Here is an 8164-nt window from a genome sequence, read left to right as displayed (position 1 = left end):
CAATGTGCTGTGTGTAAAACTTGATACCATTTGTAAGTAGGTGTACATATAATTCTGCATCAGGCCCACATATACCATGTGCATTGTGTAAGACACGATACAATCTGTAAGCAGGTGTACATATAATTCTGCATCAGGCCCACATATACCATGTGCAGTGTGTAAGACACGATACAGTATGTAAGCAGGTGTACATATAATTCTGCATCAGGCCCACATATACCATGTGCAGTGTGTAAGACACAATACAGTCTGTAAGCAGGTGTACATATAATTCTGCATCAGGCCAACATGTACCATGTGCAGTGTGTAAGACACGATACAGTCTGTAACATGGAGTACATATAATTCTGCATCAGGCCCACATATACCATGTGCAGTGTGTAAGACACAATACAGTCTGTAAGCAGGTTTACATATAATTCAGCATCAGGCCCACATATACAATGTGCAGTGTGTAAGACATGATACAGTCTGTAAGCAGGTGTACATATAATTCTGCAACAGGCCCATATATACCATGTGCAGTGTGTAAGACACGATAAAGTCTGTAAGCAGGTGTACATATAATTCTGCATCAGGCCCACATATACCAGTGCAGTGTGTAAAACACGATACTGCCTGAAAACAGGTGTACATATAATTCTGCATCAGGCCCACATATACCATGTGCAGTGAGTAAGACATGATACAGTATGTAAGCAGGTGTACATATAATTCTGCATCAGGCCCACATATACCATGCGCAGTGTGCAAGACACAATACAGTCTGTAAGCAGGTGTACATATAATTCTGCATCAGGCCCACATATACCATGTGCAGTGTGTAAGACACGATACAGTCTGTAAGTAGGTGTACATATAATTGTGCATCAGGCCCACATATACCATGTGCAGTGTGTACGACACGATACAGTCTATAAGCAGGTGTACATATAATTCTGCATCAGGCCCACATATACCATGTGCAGTGTGTAAAACACGATACAGTCTGTAAGCAGGTGTACATATAATTCAGCATCAGGCCCACATATACCATGTGCAGTGTGTAAGACACGATAGAGTCTGTAAGCAGGTGTACATATAAGTCTGCATCAGGCCCACATATACCATGTGCAGTGTGTAAGACACGATACAGTTAGTAAGCAGGTGTACATATAATTCTGCATCAGGCCCACATATACCATGTGCAGTGTGTAAAACATGATACAGTCTATAAGCAGGTGTACATATAATTCTGCATCAGACCCACATATACCATGTGCAGTGTGTAAGACACCATACAGTCTGTAAGAAGGTGTACATATAATTGTGCATGAGGCCCACATATACCATGTGCAGTGTGTAAGACACGATACAGTCTATAAGCAGGTGTACATATAATTCTGCATCAGGCACACATATACCATGTTCAGTGTGTAAAACACGATACAGTCTCTAAGCAGGTGTACATATAATTCAGCATCAGGCCCACATATACCATGTGCAGTGTGTAAGACACGATACAGTCTGTAAGTAGGTGTACATATAATTCTGCATCAGGCCCACATATACCATGTGCAGTGTGTAAGACACGATACAGTTAGTAAGCAGGTGTACATATAATTCTGCATCAGGCCCACATATACCATGTGCAGTGTGTAAAACACGATACAGTCTGAAAGCAGGTGTACATATAATCGTGCATCAGGCCCACATATACCATGTGCAGTGTGTAAAACACGATACAATGTGTAAGCAGGTGTGCATATAATTCTGCATCAGGCCCACATATACCATGTGTAGTGTGTAAGACACGATACAGTCTGTAAGCAGGTGTCCATATAATTCTGCATCAGGCCCACATATACCATGTGCAGTGTTTAAGACACGATACAGTATGTAAGCAGGTGTGCATATAATTCTGCATCAGGCCCACATATACCATGTGCAGTGTGTTAGACACATTACAGTCTGTAAGCAGGTGTACATATAATTCTGCATCAGGCCCACATGTACCATGTGCAGTGTGTAAGACACGATACAGTCTGTAACAAGGTGTACATATAATTCTGCATCAGGCCCACATATACCATGTGCAGTGTGTAAAACACGATACAGTCTGTAAGCAGGTTTACATATAATTCAGCATCAGGCCCACATATACAATGTGCAGTGTGTAAGACACGATACAGTCTGTAAGCAGGTGTACATATAATTCTGCATCAGGCCCATATATACCATGCACAGTGTGCAAGACACAATACAGTCTGTAAGCAGGTGTACATATAATTCTGCATCAGTCCCACATATACCATGTGCAGTGTGTAAGACACGATACAGTCTGTAAGTAGGTGTACATATAATTGTGCATCAGGCCCACATAAAACATGTGTAGTGTGTAAGACACGATACAGTCTGTAAGCAGGTGTACATATAATTCTGCATCAGGCCCACATATACCATGTGCTGTGTGTAAAACACGATACAGTCTATAAGAAGGTGTACATATAATTCTGCATTAGGCCGACATATACCATGTGCAGTGTGTAAGACACCATACAGTCTGTAAGAAGGTGTACATATAATTGTGCATGAGGCCCACATATACCATGTGCAGTGTGTAAGACACGATACAGTCTATAAGCAGGTGTACATATAATTCTGCATCAGGCCCACATATACCATGTGCAGTGTGTAAAACACGATACAGTCTGTAAGCAGGTGTACATATAATTCAGCATCAGGCCCACATATACCATGTGCAGTGTGTAAGACACGATACCATCTGTAAGTAGGTGTACATATAATTCTGCATCAGGCCCACATATACCATGTGCAGTGTGTAAGACACGATACAGTTAGTAAGCAGGTGTACATATAATTCTGCATCAGGCCCACATATACCATGTGCAGTGTGTAAAACATGATACCATCTGTAAGAAGGTGTACATATAATTCTGCATCAGGCCCACATATACCATGTGCAGTGTGTTAGACACGATATAGTCTGTAAGTAGGTGTAAATATAATTCTGCATCCGCCCCACATATGCCATGTGCAGTGTGTAAAACACCATATAGTCTGTAAGTAGGTGTACATATAATTCTGCATCAATCCCACATATACCATGTGCAGTGTGTAAGACACGATACAGTCTGTAAGCAGGTGTACATATAATTCTGCATCAGGCCCACATATACCATGTGCAGTGTGTAAGACATAATACAGTCTGTAAGCAGGTGTACATATAATTCTGCATCAGGCCCACATAACCATGTGCAGTGTGTAAGACACGATACAGTCTGTAAGTAGGTGTACATATAATTCTGCATCAGGCCCACATATACCATGTGCAGTGTGTAAGACACAATACAGTCTGTAAGCACGGTACATATAATTCTGCATCAGGCCCACATATACCACGCGCAGTGTGCAAGACACAATACAGTCTGTAAGCAGGTGTACATATAATTCTGCATCAGGCCCACATATACCATGTGCAGTGTGTAAGACACAATACAGTCTGTAAGTAGGTGTACATATAATTGTGCATCAGGCCCACATATACCATGTGCAGTGTGTAAGACAAGATACAGTCTGTAAGCAGGTGTACATATAATTCTGCATCAGGCCCACATATACCATGGGCAGTGTGTAAAACACGATACAGTCTGTAAGCAGGTGTACATATAATTCAGCATAATGCCCACATATACCATGTGCAGTGTGTAAGACACAATACAGTCTGTAAGTAGGTGTAAATATAATTCTGCATCAGGCCCACATATACCATGTGCAGTGTGTAAGACACGATACAGTATGTAAGCAGGTGTACATATAATTCTGCATCAGGCCCACATATACCATGTGCAGTGTGTAAGACACAATACAGTCTGTAAGCAGGTGTACATATAATTCTACATCAGGCCCACATATACCATGCACAGTGTGCAAGACACAATACAGTCTGTAAGCAGGTGTACATATAATTCTGCATCAGTCCCACATATACCATGTGCAGTGTGTAAGACACGATACAGTCTGTAAGTAGGTGTACATATAATTGTGCATCAGGCCCACATAAAACATGTGTAGTGTGTAAGACACGATACAGTCTGTAATCAGGTGTACATATAATTCTGCATCAGGCCCACATATACCATGTGCTGTGTGTAAAACTTGATACCATTTGTAAGTAGGTGTACATATAATTCTGCATCAGGCCCACATATACCATGTGCAGTGTGTAAGACACGATACAGTATGTAAGCAGGTGTACATATAATTCTGCATCAGGCCCACATATACCATGTGCAGTGTGTAAGACACAATACAGTCTGTAAGCAGGTGTACATATAATTCTGCATCAGGCCAACATGTACCATGTGCAGTGTGTAAGACACGATACAGTCTGTAACATGGAGTACATATAATTCTGCATCAGGCCCACATATACCATGTGCAGTGTGTAAGACACGATACAGTCTGTAAGCAGGTTTACATATAATTCAGCATCAGGCCCACATATACAATGTGCAGTGTGTAAGACATGATACAGTCTGTAAGCAGGTGTACATATAATTCTGCAACAGGCCCATATATACCATTTGCAGTGTGTAAGACACGATAAAGTCTGTAAGCAGGTGTACATATAATTCTGCATCAGGCCCACATATACCAGTGCAGTGTGTAAAACACGATACTGCCTGAAAACAGGTGTACATATAATTCTGCATCAGGCCCACATATACCATGTGCAGTGAGTAAGACATGATACAGTATGTAAGCAGGTGTACATATAATTCTGCATCAGGCCCACATATACCATGCGCAGTGTGCAAGACACAATACAGTCTGTAAGCAGGTGTACATATAATTCTGCATCAGGCCCACATATACCATGTGCAGTGTGTAAGACACGATACAGTCTGTAAGTAGGTGTACATATAATTGTGCATCAGGCCCACATATACCATGTGCAGTGTGTACGACACGATACAGTCTATAAGCAGGTGTACATATAATTCTGCATCAGGCCCACATATACCATGTGCAGTGTGTAAAACACGATACAGTCTGTAAGCAGGTGTACATATAATTCAGCATCAGGCCCACATATACCATGTGCAGTGTGTAAGACACGATAGAGTCTGTAAGCAGGTGTACATATAAGTCTGCATCAGGCCCACATATACCATGTGCAGTGTGTAAGACACGATACAGTTAGTAAGCAGGTGTACATATAATTCTGCATCAGGCCCACATATACCATGTGCAGTGTGTAAAACATGATACAGTCTATAAGCAGGTGTACATATAATTCTGCATCAGACCCACATATACCATGTGCAGTGTGTAAGACACCATACAGTCTGTAAGCAGGTGTACATATAATTCTGCATCAGGCCCACATATACCATGTGCAGTGTGTAAAACTTGATACCATCTGTAAGTAGGTGTACATATAATTCTGCATCAGGCCCACATATACCATGTGCAGTGTGTAAGACATGATACAGTCTGTAAGTAGGTGTACATATAATTCTGCATCAGGCCCACATATACCATGTGCAGTGTGTAAGACACGATACAGTCTGTAAGTAGGTGTACATATAATTCTGCATCAGGCCCACATATACCATGTGCAGTGTGTAAGACACGATACAGTTAGTAAGCAGGTGTACATATAATTCTGCATCAGGCTCACATATACCATGTGCAGTGTGTAAAACACGATACAGTCTATAAGAAGGTGTACATATAATTCTGCATTAGGCCCACATATACCATGTGCAGTGTGTAAGACACCATACAGTCTGTAAGAAGGTGTACATATAATTGTGCATGAGGCCCACATATACCATGTGCAGTGTGTAAGACACGATACAGTCTATAAGCAGGTGTACATATAATTCTGCATCAGGCCCACATATACCATGTTCAGTGTGTAAAACACGATACAGTCTCTAAGCAGGTGTACATATAATTCAGCATCAGGCCCACATATACCATGTGCAGTGTGTAAGACACGATACAGTCTGTAAGTAGGTGTACATATAATTCTGCATCAGGCCCACATATACCATGTGCAGTGTGTAAGACACGATACAGTTAGTAAGCAGGTGTACATATAATTCTGCATCAGGCCCACATATACCATGTGCAGTGTGTAAAACACGATACAGTCTGAAAGCAGGTGTACATATAATCGTGCATCAGGCCCACATATACCATGTGCAGTGTGTAAAACACGATACAATGTGTAAGCAGGTGTGCATATAATTCTGCATCAGGCCCACATATACCATGTGTAGTGTGTAAGACACGATACAGTCTGTAAGCAGGTGTCCATATAATTCTGCATCAGGCCCACATATACCATGTGCAGTGTTTAAGACACGATACAGTATGTAAGCAGGTGTGCATATAATTCTGCATCAGGCCCACATATACCATGTGCAGTGTGTTAGACACATTACAGTCTGTAAGCAGGTGTACATATAATTCTGCATCAGGCCCACATGTACCATGTGCAGTGTGTAAGACACGATACAGTCTGTAACAAGGTGTACATATAATTCTGCATCAGGCCCACATATACCATGTGCAGTGTGTAAAACACGATACAGTCTGTAAGCAGGTTTACATATAATTCAGCATCAGGCCCACATATACAATGTGCAGTGTGTAAGACACGATACAGTCTGTAAGCAGGTGTACATATAATTCTGCATCAGGCCCATATATACCATGTGCAGTGTGTAAAACATGATACAGTCTATAAGCAGGTGTACATATAATTCTGCATCAGACCCACATATACCATGTGCAGTGTGTAAGACACCATACAGTCTGTAAGCAGGTGTACATATAATTCTGCATCAGGCCCACATATACCATGTGCAGTGTGTAAAACTTGATACCATCTGTAAGTAGGTGTACATATAATTCTGCATCAGGCCCACATATACCATGTGCAGTGTGTAAGACATGATACAGTCTGTAAGTAGGTGTACATATAATTCTGCATCAGGCCCACATATACCATGTGCAGTGTGTAAGACACGATACAGTCTGTAAGTAGGTGTACATATAATTCTGCATCAGGCCCACATATACCATGTGCAGTGTGTAAGACACGATACAGTTAGTAAGCAGGTGTACATATAATTCTGCATCAGGCCCACATATACCATGTGCAGTGTGTAAAACACGATACAGTCTATAAGAAGGTGTACATATAATTCTGCATTAGGCCCACATATACCATGTGCAGTGTGTAAGACACCATACAGTCTGTAAGAAGGTGTACATATAATTGTGCATGAGGCCCACATATACCATGTGCAGTGTGTAAGACACGATACAGTCTATAAGCAGGTGTACATATAATTCTGCATCAGGCCCACATATACCATGTTCAGTGTGTAAAACACGATACAGTCTCTAAGCAGGTGTACATATAATTCAGCATCAGGCCCACATATACCATGTGCAGTGTGTAAGACACGATACAGTCTGTAAGTAGGTGTACATATAATTCTGCATCAGGCCCACATATACCATGTGCAGTGTGTAAGACACGATACAGTTAGTAAGCAGGTGTACATATAATTCTGCATCAGGCCCACATATACCATGTGCAGTGTGTAAAACACGATACAGTCTGAAAGCAGGTGTACATATAATCGTGCATCAGGCCCACATATACCATGTGCAGTGTGTAAAACACGATACAATGTGTAAGCAGGTGTGCATATAATTCTGCATCAGGCCCACATATACCATGTGTAGTGTGTAAGACACGATACAGTCTGTAAGCAGGTGTCCATATAATTCTGCATCAGGCCCACATATACCATGTGCAGTGTTTAAGACACGATACAGTATGTAAGCAGGTGTGCATATAATTCTGCATCAGGCCCACATATACCATGTGCAGTGTGTTAGACACATTACAGTCTGTAAGCAGGTGTACATATAATTCTGCATCAGGCCCACATGTACCATGTGCAGTGTGTAAGACACGATACAGTCTGTAACAAGGTGTACATATAATTCTGCATCAGGCCCACATATACCATGTGCAGTGTGTAAAACACGATACAGTCTGTAAGCAGGTTTACATATAATTCAGCATCAGGCCCACATATACAATGTGCAGTGTGTAAGACACGATACA

Source organism: Taudactylus pleione, unplaced genomic scaffold (genome assembly GCF_031769625.1).
Source record: "Taudactylus pleione unplaced genomic scaffold, aTauple2 ptg000154l, whole genome shotgun sequence".
NCBI classification, from domain to species: Eukaryota; Metazoa; Chordata; class Amphibia; order Anura; family Myobatrachidae; genus Taudactylus; species Taudactylus pleione.
Note: the sequence above shows the minus strand (reverse complement) of the source record.